This window comes from Lissotriton helveticus, chromosome 4_1, assembly GCF_964261635.1.
Source record: "Lissotriton helveticus chromosome 4_1, aLisHel1.1, whole genome shotgun sequence".
Classification (NCBI taxonomy): Eukaryota; Metazoa; Chordata; class Amphibia; order Caudata; family Salamandridae; genus Lissotriton; species Lissotriton helveticus.
In genome coordinates this window covers 733663341-733685955 of record NC_136063.1, presented here as the reverse complement: position 1 = coordinate 733685955, position 22615 = coordinate 733663341, and positions in this window count along the sequence as shown.

Genomic DNA, 22615 nt, shown 5'->3' with positions numbered 1-22615 from the left:
TAAAAGAAGATCCCGCTAATTGCAGAGCCCACAGTGCTCTGCTTAACTCATTTAAGGATAGCTCTAAACCACAGACCATGCTGTTAGAATTTCAGGTTTCTGTATAAAAGATCAATCTGTATCCAAAGCTATAGAGCTGAAAACAATCTGAGCAGAAAAAGAGTATGAATTAGATTTTTTCTGTGATGCTATTTGAGGTATCAAACGCCAGTGGAAATTTAAGTGATTTGTCCCACAGTTCTAGTTTATAGGTGCACAATTTTGCAGCTGGAATTATTAGAAAGTACTTTAAGAAGGTATGTTCCATATTATCATTGATCTGCCCGCTGCACATAACCTTTTAATACTGTTACAGACGGGCATAAAGACAATCCTCCATGAGCAATCACACTTCATTGGAATAATGGATTTGATGAGTGGGTGATGAGAGAGAGGTGTCGTGGACATGGATTCATTGAGTGAAGGTGCATGTGCAGTAGTTGTTGAGGAACTTGATCCTTTCTGAGTAAGGCAGATAGGCAACCACAGCAGGTGGTACACACTGGGAGACAAGGTGGGCAAGTATATTAGGATTGGAGAGGGAAAAATGTAAACGGTAAACATATTGACTCTCTTGGTGATGATCCACATAGCAGTTTTTCTGATACTGCTGCTTGAAATAGGATGCATAGTTATAAATGCAATTACTGAACATAAGAGAATTTGTATGGGGATCATCCATGTATTAATAAGTATGATAGAGTTCAGCATGATTGTGCTTAATGCTACCAGGATAAAAAACTGCTTGTCAGAGAAGAAAAAAGCTTAACCTTGGCCAGTAGCTATATGTTCTGTATTCTTCTCTTGCAAGAACCTAATCTACAAAGACAGTATATATATATGTCAAAATGAGGATGACCATTACTTGCACAGAAAGGGGAAGCAATTTAACAGTTTTTTAGAAACAATATATTTACATATAGCAGATGAATAGAAGTAAAAGGTGAGCTAAGAAGGCATTTATTTGAGCAGGAAGCTTATAAATCCCAAGTGACAGGCCAGCAGAAGATGAATATGCAGGGACTTTTTTAGCTTGAAGGCAAAAGGAATTAAAATCTGCAATGAAATAGCAGACCATGGAACTGATACTGTATAACAGGCATGATTTCCCTAAGCGCCCATAAGGCCCTGATGCTTAGCCTAGTGGAGGTTGCATAGGTAGATGGAAGCTTGATGGGGCAGCACCATGAGCCCCAATGCTGTGGGGTTCATCAGTCTCTGAGCTCATCTTACTGGTGGTCCACTGGATGACCCTTCACTTCCTCAAGCTTGCCTGGGAGCGGGTTCACCTGGTGGAGGGAAGCTTGATGGGATACCCAAGGGAGCCAGGTGCCACAGGGTCTTTAAGTCCCTGAAGCTTGCCTGGGCAGTGGTCTATCTGATAGGTGGAAGCTTTGATGGGTACCCATGTGTGCCCTGCACTGTGGGGCCCTTCAGTCCTTGAAGGGCAGCTGAGCAGTGGTCTGCAACTTGGCAGGGTATTGCAGGGTATTGCAGTGGGCGCAGAGGCAACAAAGCTGTCAGGAGGCACACTGACATTGCACCACTTAAATGTTGCTGTGGCCGCCCTCTGAAGTGGGGAAAGGGACATCCCCTTGCAGGCGGGTGCAGTCACTTACTGCACCCCCCTGTAAGGCGGTCTCTAATCCCACCTAAAAGATGCAGGTGCGTTGCCGCCTGCACTGTGAAACATGGAGCGGCTTCAAAGCAGCCACTCACTTTCACATGAATGTACTGCCCCCAGTGCAGCGTGAGTTTGGGGCTTCCCTGCGGGCAGTGCATTCATCCTAATGTGGCACATTTTCCTTGTTTGCGCCAGGCGCACCTTTAAAAGGTATGCCGGTGCAAAAAAGAAAATACACCCTGTGTATAATATGGCCCCTGGTGGGCAAAGTTTCACAGTTCCCCAGACACAAACTAGGAATCCTCAATACCATGGGGCATCACTGAGAGTCAAGGAAGACTAACAAATCCTGTAAAAACATAGAGGGCTCAATCAAAACTGCATTTTGCAGTAAATAAAGTAGTACTAAAGCTGTAAATTTCCACCCCACCACTCTTATCTTGTCTTTCTGGAGATCCTCACACATGTACGTTAACTACTTGGTAGTGAATGTGGGAAGGACTGAGGGAGTGGCATCCTACATGTTCACCCTTCATTTCAATATTACTTTTAGCTTTGTTCATCACTGTTAGAACTGGCATCATTGGAGTCATTTCCCCTGCCTTTTTGCCTCTACCTCCTGTACTTCCGACTGTATGCTGGACCATGTTTTGATGGTTTGTATACTCTGGGCACTTTACACTGCTGACTAGTGCTAAAGTGCAAGTGTGCCCTGTGTAAATTGTAGTTCTGATTTGTTATCAATGATTGGTAAATTTGATTTACTGGTAAGTTCCTAATAAAGTGCACTGTGTGTGCCCAGGGCCTGTAAATCAAATGCTACTAGTGGCTCTGGAGCACTGGTTGTGCCACCCACATGAGGGTCCCCTTAAGTTTGTCCCTGACCTGCCATTGCAGTGTCTGTGAGTGCTTTTTTAAACTACCATATCGACTTCACATGTGCACCCACTGCCAGGCCCAAAGAGCAGACAGTGTAATACCTTTTTAAATCTGTTTGTCAAAGCCAGTTCACAAGCAGAATAAAATGATGACCTACACAGAAAGCATTTATTTGAAAAACATATGTCTATTTATTATTATTTCTTTCATTTTCTGAAGTGTTCATTCATTAATCCAAAAGCAATAAAGACATCAATATATATATACTCTATTTACATTTCAACTATTATAGAGAACAAGGGTCCTAAGGATAATTCAATAGAGTAAACAATGAAACTATAGACCGGAATCAGTACTATAATCAAATTTCCTCCACCCAGCCGGGTGAGGAAATATTTAATGTATGATCAAGGAGAAATCAAATGACCTAGGGGAGGTCACATACACACATTGAGATAGGGCACAATCCTGTACATATCCCAAAGTCAGAAAACATATAGTAAGAAAAGTAAACACGTCAAGAAAAGAGTTTAGCAGGCAAAAAACGTTGGAGCCAACTGTCACTTGCAAAATGTTACACAATTTCAGCAAGCTTCGACATACAGTATCTACAGAACAATATACAGATGGATTTACTGCAGAACTTTTTAAGCGTCGACGTTTCGATCCCCTGGCTCCTAATAAACCGGGATCATCATCAGGACTGTATTAATCATTGCCTGTTTTAATTGCAAACGCCTGTTGGGGTAAAGAGGGAAGAAAAATAAGAGAACAACATAAGGCATCCGCCTAGAATTGTAGAAGCTTTTTCAGTAGCGAGGTCCATATGCACGTCTAACTAGCAACTGGTGATTAAACAGGTGACCTAAGTTTGTGGCTATGTGGCATGTTCAAGGCGCAAACATGCAAGTGAGGGCCGCCTGGTGAACCACAGCTTGGTGCAATTGGAGGCCACGCCATGAGTTGAAAGACAATACCTTACCGTCACTGTGAGTGGGCGGGTGCTGAGTTACGACGGTCATGGTGGTCTAACCTTGTGCCGTGTGATTACTAACCAATTGGCCAGTACGGAGATCAGTGGAGTGGTAATAGATTAAAACCGGTTTGGTACAAATTTACTGGGTACAGAGCGGCGCAGTAAGTAGGCGGGTGCCAAGATGCTAAAATGAGCTGGTTTAACAGAGATGGACATGTCACCGGCGCTGCGAACAATATAGTGAATAAAACGAGTGAATTACATTTCAAAGCACATGTGAAGTAAGCCCTCTCACAGCTTCAATACAAACATCAATCACACCCATCCAAACCATCACCAATCAAACCACTCGACAATATATACAGAAAACACAAGATAATTACAATTTTTTTTATATATATATAAAAAAGATCAAACAAACAGGGAAGAAGCAAAAAGAAAACAGAACAAAAGCGCCGACGCGCGTTTCGGAACAGGACCGATATCCACCAATCCTTCGTCAGGGCGCGAATAGATACATGAAGTTTCTTCAGTATCTTCTCACAACTTCAGAAGTATACCAGAGAGTTCAAATTCAAAGAATAATTTAATTAATTAAAATCGCATAATGCAATGAAATCAGGGCTGCAGCTTCACATCCTAGTATTGAATCTTTCAAGAATATCTGCGGGGACAATGAGACAATCAATAGAACTGATAAACATAACATTGGCTGCTGGAGAACTATCACCCAGAGAATAAAGACACCCGAATAAAGTAGTAGCCAGAGAAAAATGAGAACGATAAGAATAGTCTGATTGGAATGAGCAAAAGAAAAAAAGAAGGGAAATATCACAGAGTCTCCATGAATAACCGCAGAGCCAATTAAGATCAGACAAAGTCCCAATAATACGTGAAAAATAGACAACAAACCTCAACCATGTTACAAAAATACAGAGTGCATTCAGCCCGTGCACCATACCTCCATGCATCTGGTGAGGAAACCAATTATCAAAAAAGCACATACCCCTATCTTCAAACAGGGAAATAAATTGGCGATACACGTGTATCAGATTGTGCTTCACTGGAGGGCTGCATTAAACTCTAGAAAATATAAAACAGTGGTTAAGTCAACGTGGACCCCAACTGAACAGCCTCAAGTTATAAAAATGCAGCCTTCGATAATTAGTGTTGCTTCAAGTATAGAGATACCCTCAGACTCGCCACATATTCGTCGTCCCCACGTATGAGTGAGGATAGGTCCCACCTATGTGTCAAACGCTACGCTCTATACTCGCCTCAACCCAAGAGACAAATAAATAAGGTCTCGTACATTGTTGCAAATGACAGGCTTAATGATAGTATGGGACCTACCGCAATCAGTTAGATCGTAATTAACGTTCGATATACACATCGATGGTTCAACATAAGATGTTTATGTTCGGGCCCATACTCCTGAAAGTGTCTCCCGGTGAGATGAGCCTCCTAATCTGAGTAGAGACAGGATTTGGCAATTAAGAGAGAACGCTTTAAATATCAAGGCGTGTTGCGAAGAGTGTAAAAATATGTTACGCTACCTACCGAGGAAATGTGTGTCCAACAGATAATACTTGACTGGAAACGATGGTCCAGTCAAGGTAATGGATAGTGGGCCCGGTTTCCTATGAAGTCCCCCGGCAATAGAAGTCCCGTAGCTACAAAATAATATGGAGCACAAGGTCAGAAAGTAAGAAGGTGTTGGTGACGCACGCCCTGGCAGCATAGGGGATACAATTTTTCACAGAGTGGAACCTTACCGCATGGGGGTAGTGCGTCTCCTCTAGAATACGTCGCAGCGTGGATCCAACGATGGAGCTGGAACGGTCAAAGAACCAATCAGAGAAAGGTTCTTTTAAATACTCGAATCGCCCGCCAGATAGCAATAGATTGCACCTGGAGCTATGTAATTCAGACCAAGTTGGGCATGTGTGGCCCTGAAGATAGAGAGGAGACTGAAAGCGGGGCCTCAGGGCGGGCAGCAGACTCCGACACTGGACGATATCATAAAAATAAAAGAAATACTCGGCACGACGCCTCGTAATGGAGTAGGGCTGGAAATAACGTTGGAATAGAGGAAAATAAACCCCTCAATCCAAGAACAATTAATTACAAACAAATATATATACAATTAACCAAAAACGAAAATAAAACAAAAGGATGTCAGAAACGGCACTATAACACGTGAAGCGTCAGGGGGTCAGAGCATGCTAGCATAACAAGAAGCTAGGCAGAGCAGAGTTTCAGCTAAATATATAAGGAGGACCCAAATCTGGTCCATAACTTATATAAAAGAATCCTCATGTCAGGGCATTATGCCAAGGAATGGATTCATTGAGTCCTAATTCTGCCGTACGTAGAGTATAAATCCAAAACACCTCTCTCTTGGCTCTATAGCCATTGATGTTATTATCAATGGGTTTGTGTACTTTTTCCAGAATTCTCCATTTCAGGTCACTGAGGCGATGTTGTTTTTCCTGCCAATGGGCTACCAACGGTGCTCCACTCTTATTGTTTTTGATGGCTGACCTATGTTCACTAAGTCGGAATCTAAATTCTCGACTGGTTTCACCCACATACCCCAAGGGGCAGGGGCATAAGATGAGATAGATCACGTTAGATGATCTACAGTTTGTCATTTCTTTGGCAGCAAATTTATTTTTACCCCATGTCAGTTCGGAAGAGACAATTGCTGACTCACATGCGTTGCAGTGGCCACATTTATGGGTGCCAAGTATGGGGTTAGTTCCTGTGATGAATTTCTATAGTACTTGGGGTCCTGATGTAAATTTGGTGTGGACTAAATAGTTCCTTAGATTTGTATTTCTGCGAAATGCGAAGATAGGTTTAGGAATAGCCATTCCTGTTGATCCCGAGTTAAGTATGTGCCATTGGGAACAGACAATTTGTCGTATCTGGTTGTTATAGTTAGAGTGGCGTGTCACGCAGACAAGTTTGGACTCAGTCGTCTTGGTCTCATTATTTAAGAGCGCATCTCTGTTATAGTATTTTGCCCTTTTGTATGAGTTTTTTAGTAGTCTAGGTGGATATCCTCGTTTTAGAAGTTTTGTTCTTAATTCTTCGGCATGTAGTTCAAAGTTACGCATGGTCGTACAGTTGCGTCTCAACCTCAGGAATTGACTGAATGGTATCCCATCTTTCTGGCAACGAGGATGAAAACTCTCGTTTCTCAGGAGGGTATTGCGTGCTGTGGGCTTAACGTACAATGACACTTCAGACACTTCAGATGTCTAAGAATTCAATCTTGATCTTACTTTTGTTGGTACTAAATTTGAGGTTTGGATTGCATAGATTGAGCCACAGGGTGAATTCATCTAATTGCTCTTCTGGTCCGCTCCAAATAAAAAAGACATCGTCAATATAGCGATGCCAATGAAAGATGTTCTCAAAAAAGGGAGCGATTTTGTTATAAATAAAACGATTCTCGAACTCACCCATATATATATTGGCCACATTCGGGGCGCAAGCTGCGCCCATAGAGACTCCTTGCACCTGCAGATGGATCTATTAAATTCAAAGTAGTTCTCTTGGAGCACTGTGCTCAAACAGTCTAGAACAAATAAATTATCCGAGTGGCTATTAGTCCTCTCTAGAGCCGCTTTAACTGCTTCAAGTGCCCCCCTTTGAGGGATTGAGGTATAAAGCGCCTCAATATCCATCGTAAGGAGTATATCCGACTGATGGTTAAATGTCAACCCTTCTATGACACTTATGAAATGGCCAGTGTCTCTAATGTAGGCTGGCAAACTCAGGACAAGAGGTTTCAAAAATGTGTCTACATATTTCGACAAAGGTTCAGTAATTGAACCAATTGTCGAGACAATTGGCCTGTATGGGGGCAACAGAATACTTTTATGGGTTTTGGGTAACCCATATAACACAGGGATACTGGTATATGGAGGATTCAAATACTCAAACTCTTGCTTGCAAATGGTACCTCTGTTGAGGGCATTCTCAGTGAAGCAAAGTACATCAATTCTAATTCTCCTTTCAGGATAGCTCGCCACCTGTTGGTAATGACTTAAGGGCCAAATATTCCTCATATTCAAGGTTGTATGTAACTTTGGGAACAAATTTGATCATGTTATAAATTTAAGAGCACACCACCTTCTCAAAGACCCTCACCTCGGGACCAACTTCATCTAGGGAGGGTGTAAACAGAGAGTCCGGTCTTAAGCCTGATACATTGAGAACCGTGGGTGGATCGTGATTTTCAAAGAATTTCTTAAGTCTTATCTTTCGGAAGAAAGATTGTAGATCACGATTGAGCTCACATCTGTCCATTCCAGTACTAGGGACAAAGGAAAGCCTTTTAGAGAGAAGACTTACGGTGGAATTGTCAAATGTAACCTTGGAGAGATTAAATATCGGAATCACATCCAATTGTTCTGATTCTTTCATACTCACAGAACCTTGATCTGCCATACTCACAGAACTTTGATCTACTTTATTGTTCCCTCTTAATATCTCCAATGTTGGTTCGCCCTCCTGTTCTGATATTGAGGGTAGTTCTCTGAGTGATGATATTCTTCCGTTGGTTGGTATTGACCCCTCCCCTGGGATCTGAATCTGGTCCTCGGTGTAAACTGTCGGTAGCCTAAAAAACGCCCCCCTCTATGTTGTTGGTTGGCAAACAGTCTTCTATAGTTATTGCCCCTATATGTATTGGGTCCTGTATCTCCCTCGGAATCAGAAGTCTCAGAGAAAGTCAAGATTTTTCTATTGGACCAATGGGCAGTGTCCCCTTGATATCCCTGGTCCCTAGAGGTATTAGAATAATATTGGGCCCCCAGGTATGGGTAGACTCTCTCCTCAGAGAAATAACGAATATCTTTTTTCAATTTCTCAGTTTTTTTCTTTATAAGATAGTCGTTGAAGGAAGCTAGTTCAGAATTAACTTCTTCCAGCTTCTTTTTGGCTTCGTCTACTGGATCACTCTTGCTAAGAGTTTCCTCTATTTCTGATATTTCCTTCAAGAGGGTATCTACAACCTCTCGAGCTGTTTCAATGATCAGGATCATCAGATCCCTTGAACATCGATTGGCGATGAGTGACCACTTTTCAAGGAATTTACGAATTTCCACAAATAGGCCTGGAATATTGCGAACACGAAGTCCGTTAGGTATCACTCCTGCCTTCAAAGAGGCTAGCATAAATTCGGCATGTGACTCTGTTCTTTTAGCTTTCTTTTTCAAATTTAAAAGTTTGAGCCATTGATCATTCTCTGCTTTGTTAAGGGTAACAGGGCGTTCACTCGAAGTACTGGCCCCAATAAGATTAGAGAAAACCTCGTCTGAAAATCCGAAGGTTTTAATGTTCTCCATAGATCTCAATACTACACTCACCCAGACCGGAATATGTGCAAAGGTATCATACACACGCACAAATAGTGAATCCAACAACCAAAATAAAGAGTGAAAATGATCAGAATAGAACAAAAGATGTATAAGGAAAAATATATAAAGAGGGTGGTTCCAGCAAAAAGGCACAAGAAAAACCCTCACAGCAACGTGCTGGGGAAATAGTCAAAAACACACGAGGGTCCCTGAATATGAATGCTAGGCGGAGGAGGCAGGGAAAACACTGTAATCAAGAACAAGAAGACCTCCCCTAGATCAAAATATATAGTAAGGTAAACACTCTAATCTTTGATTCAAAACATCATCATTGTCCCACACAGAAAGAATTTATTTGAAAAACATATGTCTATTTATTATTATTTCTTTCATTTTCTGAAGTGTTCATTCATTAATCCAAAAGCAATAAAGACATCAATATATATATATACTCTATTTACATTTCAAAGCCCATGTGAAGAAAGCCCTATCACAGCTTCAATACAAACATCAATCACACCCATCCAAACCATCACCAATCAAACCACTCGACAATATATACAGAAAACACAAGATAATTACAAAAATATTTTGGTGATGGTTTCGATGGGTGTGATTGATGTTTGTATTGAAGCTGTGAGCGGGCTTTCTTTTCAAATGTGGGACAATGATGATGTTTTGAATCAAAGATTAGAGTGTTTACCTTACTATAAATTTTGATCTAGGGGAGGTCTTCTTGTTCTTGATTACAGTGTTTTCCCTGCCTCCTCCGCCTAGCATTCATATTCAGGGATCCACGTGTGTTTTTGACTAAAATGATGACCTACACACCCTGGCAGAAAACTCCTAGGATATGGGGTGGCAATAGAGTTTTTAGTTTTCAGTATCAAATGCCCAGTTTGGCAAATATCACACCTAAAACACTGAGGCTGAACAATGTATTCTACCAACATTGTAGCAGAATCATTTCTGTTGAATTTTTCCTTGATTTCCATATTATCCATGCTTATAGATCTGACCAACTCTAGATTATTTTGTAATCAGATTTTCCCGGAAGACTTAAATCTCTTTTTTGCATTGTAAATTTAAATCAGAGAGCAGATTCAGAATATGCTATGACCATATCAGGAGGGAAAAATTAGACCTGTGTGGATATCATTACAGGACCGGACGCTGACATTATGCATAAAACCTTTAATGCAGACCCCAAGCAGCCACATCACAATACAAAGGTTCCAAATAGTACACAGGCAACAGCAAAGTGCCATGAACCAACAAGAGACAGCCTCTGTTAAATGCGGCTCCCAAGCAGATAAGTTGACTCTTTATCTTCTCTTCATTTTACTTATATTTTGCATTTTAATCTCTTTATTTTCACAGGGTGGCATATTGGTGTGGTATGACCCCCCCCGCACCCCTCCCCTCACTGATCTCCAATTTATGGAGATTTCTTTCCCTTTATCCCCATCCTCGTTGTGGCATTAAGTTGTTTGCCCATATTGTGGGTCTGTTTTTTACCAAACGAGTTAATAGGGAATGTCACGACATCAGCCAGTGCCGAGTTTACTTTACCGCCTGTGTATTTGCTTCTTGTTACGCGGCCTACGCGCTGCGCTATACTTGTTCTTTGAGCACTGCCCATTCAACTCAGTAGCGCTTTCTCATGTCCCCACCTTTTGCATCCTGGTTTAATACTCGGACTCGGGTCTCTGCAATCTCTTCTGGCCTCTGAAGTCTCTCACAGGCCCGCATTTGGTTGAGGACGGGCCATTGAAGGAATGAACCTTAGCGGGAACTACACTATGCGTTCCCGTTGCTAAGGTTCTTTCCTCGCACTCCCGTCGGCTTGGTTTTGAGCCGGTCTTTGGTTTCCATAGCGACCCTGCATGCTCGAGCACGGCACTTGGAAATTACCCGCTGTTTTTCTGTTGGCACTCACTTTTAATTACCGTTTGGCCGTTTTCACTCGTTTTTTCAAGGTTTTACCACTGATCATAAAAAAAAGAAAGGTTTTGGATCTAGTTACTAGCCAAAGGGTCCTAGTTACTAGCAAAGCGTTTGAGATACTGACAAAAGGGTCTGGATACTAGCATAAAGGTTCTAGATACTAGCAAATAAAAAAAAAAGCTCTTCTGTGTTTGTTGCCCTAACATCGCAATTATAATGTCCAGCAGCGAATCAGATGAGGCTTCTGCCCCTACAGCAATTTTGGAAAGTGATTCTGTTGTGACTTGATTGACACCGTGGCTCCGCTCCGCGCGCCACGGTAGAATGTTGGTGTTTCAAACGTTCTAAGTTGAGCGCCGCCGCATGCTGACCGCCAAGGTGGCGGGCGCGCTGATGTCTTGTTGCGATGTTAAATAAAGCCTGAACTTGAATGAAGTCTCTGCCTCATGTTGTAGCTACAACATGTTCTTCGCGACGAGGTTGGCCTTTGATCAGCGGGCAGAAGGACATACAGCGAGGAGTCCACGCGTGAAGAAGACAGGCCAGTGACCTCCTCTGGCGTGAGAGAGAGTGACAACGTGAACACGGAGTGAAAGGTGACAAAGTTTTGAAAGCGAATGATACTCCGGCGCAGTTGGTATCGTGAAAGTAAGGAATTGGATCTATAACTTTGGAATGGTGAAATATGTGGGAAGGGAGCAAGAGAGGCTCTGCTTCGGGCGTTGAAATGAAAGTCGATTATAGCTGAGAAGCAGAGCGCAGAAGTAAATTCCAGCAGGAAGACGAAGTGACAGATGATTAAGGTAGAGACGTGGAGTGCAGAAGAGAATGCCGGAGAGGAGATATATACCTGAGGAAGCCGTTTATTGAAGAGGCTGAGGGGATTGAGGCGTATGAAAGTACCAGGGGTGTGAGGCGGCGAGCAAAAGTATTGACGGAGACATAGGGATTTGCTGGAAACGGATGGCAGACCAGCCATCATGTGTGAAAATAAATTTGACGGGACTGCTGCATGACAGTTTGGAGTTTGAACATCGCGACGGAAACAGTAAATATAGCGTAGACAAAGTGACGCAGATGTGGAAATTGTGCTCCATCTAAAATAGAGGCCCGCGTGATGAGATGTGTGTTTAACGGAGTATTGCGGCGCATATCCCGAGTATGTGAATACGAACGTCGTCTCATGAATCGGAGCGTTCCTGAGGTGAACTAGAAAGGAGAGTTCATTATCAGAACTTGTGTGGGCGAAGTCACAATATTTTTGAGGGAAATAAGTCACCCTCAGGAAGAGACTCACGGATGACAAAGTGTATGGTTTGAATATCCTACAGAATCTGTTGTGGCTCTTGATACAACACTGCCACCTAAGGGTACAAAGCGGTACATACATTTGATTCACTGTTATGTAAAAACACATCATCTGAGAAGGCTAGAACTAACACGGTTACGAAGTATACACCAATGAGAATTGAGGCCAGAGTGTATGGCTATGCTATATTAATTTTCACGTTTCTATTATTATACATAAAAGTTGAGTTAAACTGACGTTACTGGCACTACCTGCATGTTAACATTGAGCCAGGTTGGCGAAGACTTAAAAACAAAATGGATATAAGTGCACTTGATGTATCTGCTGTGTACAGTCCTCCTCACTTCCTCAGTCAACCTGGGAATCCAAACATAGAATGGGATGAGTGGATTGAGATGTTCGATAATTATTTGGAAGCCTTGGATGCACAAGACTTCACTAGCAATAGGAAAAAAGCAATTTTGCTTACTAATTTAAGGAAGGACACCATATTTTGAAATATTTACCTGTTGCTAACAATGAGTGAGGTCAGCCTATTGGAGATGTTTTTGGAGGAGGCACGCAAAAGGTTGGAATTAAGATTTGCTAAAGAAACAAATATAGCATTGAGGAGATACAAGTTTTATACCCAGCCGCAGAAGGTTGGGGAGTCAATAGATGACTTTGTCACAAGACTTTGTGAACTCTCATTAAAGTGTAAATTTGTTCAATGCAGATGTGGGAAAACCCAAGAACGTTTATTGCTAAAGACCCCTCTCTTAAGGTTGCCATTGACATTGCAAAAATAATAGAGGAGTCAGACTCTTGCATGAAGGAGATGGATCGTAGGGATGCTAAGGTCAACATGTCTAGTGAGGGTGAAACTGCTGTTGTAGAGGGTTGCGAAGGGGAGGTAGCTGCATCTACCAAGTTCAAGGGTGTGAAGAATATTTCTGGGGGTAGAGCATATCCCAGTAGATACGGAAACAAAGTTTGTGGGAAGTGTGGTAGTGCCTACCGCACGACTGACTCAAAGCGGTGTTGGGCCATTGGTAAAGAATGTAGAAAGTGTGGCCGCAAGGGTCATTTTGAAAGAATGTGTAGGGATACAAACAAGGGTAAGGTAGCAATGTTATCTGAATAATCTACTGTGTATGAATACTCTTGCCGACCTGATAGGATCTTGTGTGTTGAACCTTCGTTGATTGATGGTAGTGAGGACAGAGACATTCTTCTCACTGAACCTCTCCAATCACATGACAGGCGTAAACACAGACCTAAGGCAGGATTTGTAATTGGAGGAAAAAGTGTTGATTTGATGGTTGACTCGGGGTCACTATATACCATCATACCCAAGAGGATTTTCAAGCAGGAGTGGCCTAGCAAAAATCTTATGCCCAAAGATATAAATCCTGGGGGGTATCAAGGTGAACAAATAGATATTCTTGGTTACATGGCGACTGACATTGTATTTAAGGGAAGATCTGTGAGGGGTAAAGTGTATGTGGCAGAATCAGGACCCCCTTTTTTAGGATGATATCACCAGTTTGACCTCCACATCAAAATTGACCCACACGCTGTTGAACAGGTTATGGTGGTGGATGACCTCTCAGTGGAAGACATCTTAGAGGGAGGCAAAGGTGTTTTTAGAGATCAGCTGGGCAATCTAAAGGGATATGTACACAAGTTAAAGCTCAAAAGTAATGCCATCACTGTACAACACAAACTAAGAAAGGTTCCCATCATGGTCAGGGGGGAAGTTAAGAAAATGTTGAACGAGATGCTGTCCAATGGAGTCATAGAACCTATTGAATGCTCATCATGGATTTCCCCAGTTGTGATTTCACAGAAAGCTGACGGTAACTTTCGCTTCTGTGTTGATCTTAGAAGTTTGAACCAGAATGTGATCCCTGACACTTTTCCCCTGCCCAACATAAACGAGATGATGGTGTTGCTTAAAGGGGCGAAATACTTTTCAAAACTTGACCTTCGTCATGCTTACCATCAGATACGTTTGCATGAATCTTCAAAACACTTGACAGCCTTCATCACCAATGAAGGGATATTCCAATTTACCAGAATGCCCTTTGGGTTATGTTCAGCTGCAAGTGTGTTTTAAAGGATGGTCACAGAGATTTTCAAGGGGATGGAAAATGTTATTTATTTCCAGGACTATATTTTGGTTTTTGCTGAGAGTGTGAGTGACCATAACTCTGCCCTGAAAAATGCCCTACGAGAATATTGGAGTCAGGTTTGACTTTGCGCAGGGAAAAGTGTTCCTTTTTGGCAACAGAGGTGGAGTATTTGGGGCATTCTATCTCGTCCGATGGTGTAAAACCAAAAAGAGACTTATTGGCATCCATAATGCTCCTGTACCCACCAACAGGGACCAAGTACGCTCATTTATTGGGCTAATTGAGTATTACGCGAAATTTATGAAGAACTTTGCAAGCAAGACCGAACCACTTAAGATGCTGTTGAGGAAAGGAGTCAAGTTCTGTTGGGGGGATGAGCAAGAAAAGTGCTTTGGTAATATTAAGATGGAAATATGCAATGCAGGAATTTTGGTTCCATTTGATGTACATGGGAAGACTATTGTCACTGTGGATGCGAGCAAAACTGGCATAGGAGCTGTGTTATCACAGAGCGATGGTACTAATGAGAAAACAGTGGCATTTTCATCTCGCACTTTAACTGCCACTGAGCGCTGTTATTCTGTTATAGAAAACGAAACCCTGGCAGCTGCTTGGGGTGTAGAGTATTTCAGGATGTATTTGTGCGGGCGTAGGTTTAAGCTTCGCACTGACCATAAGCCTTTGTTGAAAATACTCTCACCAGGTGGAACAGGGAAGGGGTCAGCCAGACTGGCTAGGCTGGCCTCCAGGATACAGGAGTACAATTTTGATGTTGAATTCATTTCGGGCTGGCGTAATGTACAGGCCGATTGTATGTCACGTTTATCCTTGAAATGGGAGGATGTAGACAAGGCAGGAGTGGCGGAAAAAGAGAGTGAAGGGGCTATCTCTTGTGTTGAGGATGTGATTCAGTGGAGTTGTGGCGCAGTCAGTAAGAAAGAGTGGGGAGAAGCAATGTCTCACGATGAAGTCTTAAAGAATGTTATGAACCTCATCTCTAAGGGGAGACGTAGAGAAAGCACTCTGCCAATCAGCGCTAAGCCTTTTAATGCAGTCATTGACAAATTATCTATTGTCGATGATCAGGTCATCATGCGTGGTGATAAGATAATTCCCCCATTTGAAATTCGCAAGCGACTCTTTGACTTAGCGCATGAAGGGCACCTAGGCCAAACTGCTACTAGAAGACGGTTGAGAAATGAATTTTGGTCGCCTAGAATGGACGGTGAAGTGGTCAGTTGGGTGGAGAGGTGCAGTGAGTGCCGTGAAAGTGAAAAGAGACTCAAGATGGGACCCCAATCTGTCCCGAGTTCCATCCATGATCCTGGCGTAGTGTTTCAAAGCATATGCCTCGATTTTATCGGGCCTATGCCGGGTGTTCACTCCAGCAACAGATTTGGTTTAGTGGTTATGGATATCCATACTCACTGTGTCAGAAGCAGTACCTGAATTATCCTGATTTACGTGGGAGCGAGGTACCAAGGCTTCTACGATGAATATTTCCTAATTCCCAATCACCCCTGCACCCGGATTTCTCCGAGCCCAGAAATGAAGGGGAAAGGGGAAGTGGATAACAAACAACAAAGAGAGACGTCCACTCTGGTGTCTTCGTCACTACCTCTTGAATTCGAGTGGCTGGGAGCACCTGAAACAGTTAACAGATGATTACTAACATTCAAACAACATTTGGGAATTCTACTCTCTCTCTCATTCACCTCTCAATACCTGTTACAGAGTGGAATGAGCCTCTCTCTAAGAGCCCAGTACCAAGTTTCTAAGTTGTTGAATGGTTAGACTCTTGTTGCTGTTAGTGTCTTTTTGATTGCTGATAAGTAGAGGTGGTAGACAACAGTATTACCATATGCATATAATGAATACTCTCATTTACTAGTTGAAGTACGTAGATGCTGGTCAGTAGGATTACTACACAAGACTTCAAAGGCTCACAGTTCTCTAGAAGGTCTGGATCTCTGGAAAGTCTTTACTGGTTTCTCCTTTACAAAATGTCTTTAAACAATTTACTCAAAACTTGTCATAGCCGGCAGAGTCCGTAACGATGAACTTACACTCCCTGACGATGAAGACACTGCCTCAGGAAATATCTGTGAATAACTCTGGACTGAGATAGTGCCACAAGAAGTCTTATATGAGGAAAGGATATTCTTACCGCTTGACAGTTGAGGTGATGCGGAAGAATTACTTGCCAATCTGAAGGTTCGCTGATAAACGCTGCTCTCAGAATTCCAGCCTACTCCACGGAACCTTTGACGAAGCGGAGCTAAGGCTGGATACAGAATGCAGAAAACGGAAGAGAACTGAGAAGGAACTTGCTCTCGTTGCCGGCTAATGAAGTCTCTAAAGTTTCTGACAGAAAACGGGCAGAAAACTAGGAATTACTAAGCGACTTGACGGGAGCCTAAATCAGGACGTCGAGCTGCCGGAATGGAACAGTTGAAGTGCGCCACATAGAAAGCGCGGGATAAGGAAATGGCGGCTGAACTGGAAAAGACTAGAACGCTAACCCTACACCTCAGCGGCACAATCAGGAAGCGTAAACCAACCTACTCTCTGACTGCGGACATGAACTAGTTTCTGGATGGAGCCCCAGATGGGAAACTGCTGCAATGCGTTAACTCTTCCTTTGGCAATGGGGACTGATGGGGGCCTCCTGAAGAACCCTGGCATGGACCTGACAGTACCCCCCACCAAAGCCCCCTCCCTGGGCTTCAGAGGATGAGTCTTATGAAACTCTGTGACCAATCGGGGAGCATGAACATTGCAACTGGGTTCCCAAGACCTTTCCTCAGGACCATAACCCTTCCAATCCACTAGATAAAAGATTGTCCCTCTTCTCAATTTTGAGTCCAAAATTCTTTTGACCTCATATTCTTCTGAACTCTGTACTTGGATTGGGGCTGGTGGCCAGATCCGTCTAAAGTTCGGAGGGTTTCTTTTAATCAATGAGACATGGAAAGTTGGGTGGATCTTCAGAGACTTTGGAAGAGCTACTTTAACACTCACTGGATTCACCATCTTAATTACAGGGTAGGGACCCACAAACCTCGGTTGGAACTTCCGATTCCCCCTCAACCGCATGTGTCGAGTGGAAATCCACACCTTTTCCCCTGTCTCATAAATAGGACTTGCTCTGCGCTTCTTGTCAGCCTGCACCTTATATGACCCCTTAGCCTTTTCCAGATTTGAAGAAGCTATTTGATAGGATTTCTGTAATTCTTTTATCACCTACTCAGCTGCAGGGACCTCAACATCCACCCGCCCTACCAGCATATTGGGATGACGACCAGAATTCAAAAAGAAGGGGGAAAAACCTGTAGCGGAATGGACTGAATTATTGTAGGCAAACTCAGCAGTGCTCAACAACGAAGGCCATTCCCCTTCCTGATCCATCAAATACAACCGAAGATATTGCTCCAAATCCTGATTCACTCTTTCAGTCTGTCCATCAGTTTCTGGGTGAAAACTGGTGGACAAACGAGAGTCAACTCCTAAACCATTAAGGAAGGACTTCCAAAATCGGGAGACAAATTGGGGTCCACGATCTGAAATAACCACTTTAGGGATCCCATGCAATTTAACAATGTTTTCAATGAATAGTGTGGCCAATTGGGATGCTGTGGGTAGAGCCTTCAGAGGAATGAAATGACTCATCTTTGTAAACTGATCCACCACCACCCAGATCACTGAATACCCCAGACTAGTGGGCAGATCTACAATGAAATCCATCGATATAGTGTGCCAGGGGGATGGGGCAACAGGTATAGGCATTAGGAGACCCTGCGGGGATTGTCTCAAACTCTTGCCCTTAATACATGGTTCACAAGTGGCGATGTACTGTCTCACCTGAGCGTCCATGCCTGGCCAAATGAAGGTTCTCTTGATCAATTCTAAAGTTTTCTTTGCTCCTCTATGGCCCGCTAGCTGATGATCATGGAATTGCTGAATGACTTCTTCTTGTAACTTATTGCTGGGAACAAACATTTTTCCTTGTATGAATGGTTTCCCATCCCTCACAATGCGATCTGGACCTTCCAAGACCCAATTGGAAAATTCGGTTTTAGTGAATTCTTCTCTAATTTGGCTCTCGAATTTATCCTCGACGGAGACAGCTACAATTTTTTCTCCTGGAATGATAAATCCCTCCACCTTGGCATCAATTTCTTCTCCCATGCTCAAACGCGAAAGGGCGTCAGCTTTTCCATTGGCTGAACCTGGTTTGTAGGTCAGAACAAAATCATAATCTGCAAAAAAGAGTGACCACCGCAGTTGTCTTGGCGTTAAAGTTCGGGCAGATTTTAAAAATTGTAAATTCCGATGATCTGTAAAGACAGTGATCACATGTCTCGCACCCAACAAATAGTGTCTCCACACCTTGAAAGCCTCTTTTACAGCCAAAAGTTCTTTATCTGCGAAGGAGTAGTTGATCTCCGCAGGGGAAAGTTTACGAGAATGGTAGGCCACAGGATGAAGCTGACCAGTGTCTTTCTGGCGTTGGGATAAGATTCCACCAATAGCCAAATTGGATGCATCAGCTTCAATGAAGAATGGTTCCTTTAAATTAGGATGTTGCAAAACAGGAGCAGTGACAAAAGCCTCCTTTAACAACTGAAACGCCTCTTCTGATTCACGTTCCCAACTGAATCGTACATTCTTTTTGAGAAGACGGGTAATTGGGCTCACTTTTTCAGAAAAATTCTGAATGAATCGTCGGTAAAAATTGGCGAATCCCAAGAAACTCTGTCTCTCTTTCACTGACCTAGGCGCAGGCCAAGACTTGATTGCCTGCAGCTTGGAATCATCCATGGATACACCTTCTGGAGATAAAATGAAGCCCAAGAACTCCACGCTGGAAGAATGAAAAACACACTTTTCCAACTTGACGAACAGATGATTCTCCAGCAGTCGTTCCAGAATTACACGTACATGGTCAACATGTTCCTCCAAACTGTTTGAATAAATGAGGATATCATCAATGTAAACCACAGCAAAGCGATCCAAGTACTCCCGAAGCACATCGTTCACGAAATGCTGAAAGGCTGCTGGGGCGTTACATAGCCCAAAGGGCATCACTTGGTATTCGAACAACCCAAGTCTTGTTCGAAAAGCAGTTTTCCACTCCTCGCCCTCGGCCATGCGCACCAAATGGTATGCCTCACGTAAATCCAACTTGGTATACACGCAGGCATCCTTGACCTGGTCAAGAAGTTCAGAAATGAGAGGGAGTGGATAACGATTCTTTTTAGTGACTAAGTTCAGAGCCCGATAATCGATGCAGGTTCTCAAAGTTCCATCCTTCTTAGGGATGAAAAATAGGGGCAAAGACACAGGAGATTGTGAAGGTCGAATGAAACCGTTGGCTAAATTTTGTTCTATGTAGTCCTTCAGATGGATATTCTCTGGTTCAGATAAAGCATAGATTCGACTGCACGCCAGCGAAGCTCCCGGCTCCAATTCAATCCTGCAATCGTACTCTCGATGAGGTGGTAGTTTTCGAGCTTCTTTCTCATTGAAAACTTCCTTCAGATCTTGATATTCTTCTGGAATCTCAGGAGCTTCCAAAGCACAAATTATCTGAATTTGATTGGCCAAATTTAACGATAAGGTGGAACTGGTGGATTCTGGTGTTGCCTGATAACAATGCTCATGGCAACAATTTGAACTCATCTCTACAGTACGACGGGACCAGTCAATCCGAGGATTATGCTCAGTAAGCCAAGGCAAACCCAATATGAGCTGGAACTGGGGAGCATCAATAAGGTTAAATCGGATATAACTCCGATGTTCTCCGGGACCCACTACCGTTATGGCCCGACTGACCACAATACATGCGCAGCTTGCCTTGACGCCTCTTTTCTCTCTCCTCCTTGGTAAGAGGACCTCAAATAGTTCCCACCTGCATGGGTTCTTCATTAGAATGACTTTGGCCTTCTTGGTTCTTGACCAACTCGGATCTGGCCCGATCAAATCGCGGTGGAAGAGAGCGAACATCCCTCCGACGTTCATTTCGTCTTTCAGCCTGCCGCTGATCAATCTGCAGAACTAAATCAATAAGTTCAGATACATCTGTGGGTCTCTTTGGAATTTGAGCCAACCCATCCTTCAGTTCATCTTTTAGCCCTCTGTAAAAAATTGCCGCCCTCTTAGATTCAGGCCAACTAGTTTCAACTATTAATTTATTAAATTGTGCTAAATATGCCACCAGGTCTCGATTTCCTTGCTTCAATTCCAATAGTTCATTGTCTGTAGTTTGTGAAACATTTCTTCGATCAAAGATTCGCAAAAATTCGGCCTTGAATTCTTCAAATTTATACAACACTGGATCATTACAGGCCACCAGGGGCAATGACCACGCTGCTGCATCGCCACTCAGGTAGGACAGCACAAACGCCACTTTAGACTGATCCTCCTTAAACAAAATGGGCTTACAAAGGAAATGCAACGAACACTGTGTAAGAAAAATTTGGGCCTTATGAGGATCTCCCTGAAATCTCTCGAGGGGGGCCAATGGAATGGTAGGGGACATTGCGTGCACAACCTGTGTAGTTAACTCTGTAGAAGAAGAGGAGGAGGAAGTGGAACCAAAAGCTGGTGACTTAATACTCCCAAAATTTGGACAAGGACTTACAGAAAGATCTTCAATTCTCTGACGCTAGTAGCTAGCCTCCTGATTAGATTTCCTAACTTCCTCCCTGGTTTCACTCAACTGTTTCTGTAATCCTTCTAACACCGAAGCCAAGGCCTTGACATCCAACCCTTCTGCCATCTCGCCCAGACGGAAGGTATTTAAGGCACTTCAATCTGTCAGAAGCAGTACCTGAATTATCCTGATTTCCGTGGGAGCGAGGTACCAAGGCTTCTACGATGAATATTTCCTAATTCCCAATCACCCCTGTACCCGGATTTCTCCGAGCCCAGAAATGAAGGGGAAAGGGGAAGTGGATAACAAACAACAAAGAGAGACGTCCACTTTGGTGTCTTCGTCACTACCTCTTGAATTCGAGTGGCTGGGAGCACCTGAAACAGTTAACAGATCATTACTAACATTCAAACAACATTTGGGAATTCTACTCTCTCTCTCATTCACCTCTGAATACCTGTTACAGAGTGGAATGAGCCTCTCTCTAAGAGCCCAGTACCAAGTTTCTAAGTTGTTGAATGGTTAGACTCTTGTTGCTGTTAGTGTCTTTTTGATTGCTGATAAGTAGAGGTGGTAGACAACAGTATTGCCATATGCATATAATGAATACTCTCATTTACTAGTTGAAGTACGTAGATGCTGGTCAGTAGGATTACTATTTATTTATTTATTTATTTATTTATTTTAGCAATTTGTAAAGCGCGGCGTATACCCGTAGGTGTCTTGGCGCTGTAACTCATCTTATTGTCTCTGTCAGAACATTGTCAAGTTTTAAAGATGCATGCTGAGGAAGAAAATCATTGGTCAAACAACCAGGTCTTCAGGAGTTTTCTGAATTGCCACAGTGATGATGTCGACCTTATCACCATCGGCAGAGTGTTCCAGAGTTTGGCCGCGGTGTTGGTGAAACATCTATCCCCCCAGGTGACTGTCCTCGTCCGAGACACTGTAAGTTGGTACAGATGTTCGGATCTAAGGGGTCTCGTAGGATGATATAAGGTGAGCCTCTGTCTGAGAAACACCGGTCCAAGACCTTGTAATGCCTTGTAAGTAAGGCATAAGGTTTTGAATTTGATCCGGTTTCTCACTGTGAGCCAGTGGTAACTCCTTATTACATGCTTGACGGATTTGAATTTTGGGGTGCCTGACAGCAGTCTTGCTGCTGCGTTCTGAATATGTTGTAGTTTGGACACCAACTTAGATTGAGCATTCACAAATAAACCGTTGCAGTAATCCAGTGATGATAATATCAAGGCACTGACCACAGTTTTCTTCGCACTCTCTGGGAGAAATGGTATGATTTTTCTAAGGAGTCTGAGTTTATGAAATGCCACCGATATTACCTGATTAGCATGATTGGTGAAGTTCAGCTTTTCGTCAAAGATTATCCCTAGGTTTCTAACCTTATGAACCGGGATTGGTATGGTTCCTAATGACGAAGGCCACCAAACGGAAGACCATATCGGAGATAATTTTCCAAAGATAATTACCTCGGTCTTCTCAGAGTTTAAACGTAGGCAGTTATCTGCCATCCACTCCTTAATTGCCAGCATGCCTTTCTGGAATCGAGCTGCCACCTCTTCCCCATCGTTCTTAATGGCCAATACCAGCTGGGTGTCATCGGCATATGTGGTGAGGCTCATCTGGTAGCTTTTGATAACCCTAGCTAAGTCCGACACATATATATTGAAAAGTGTCGG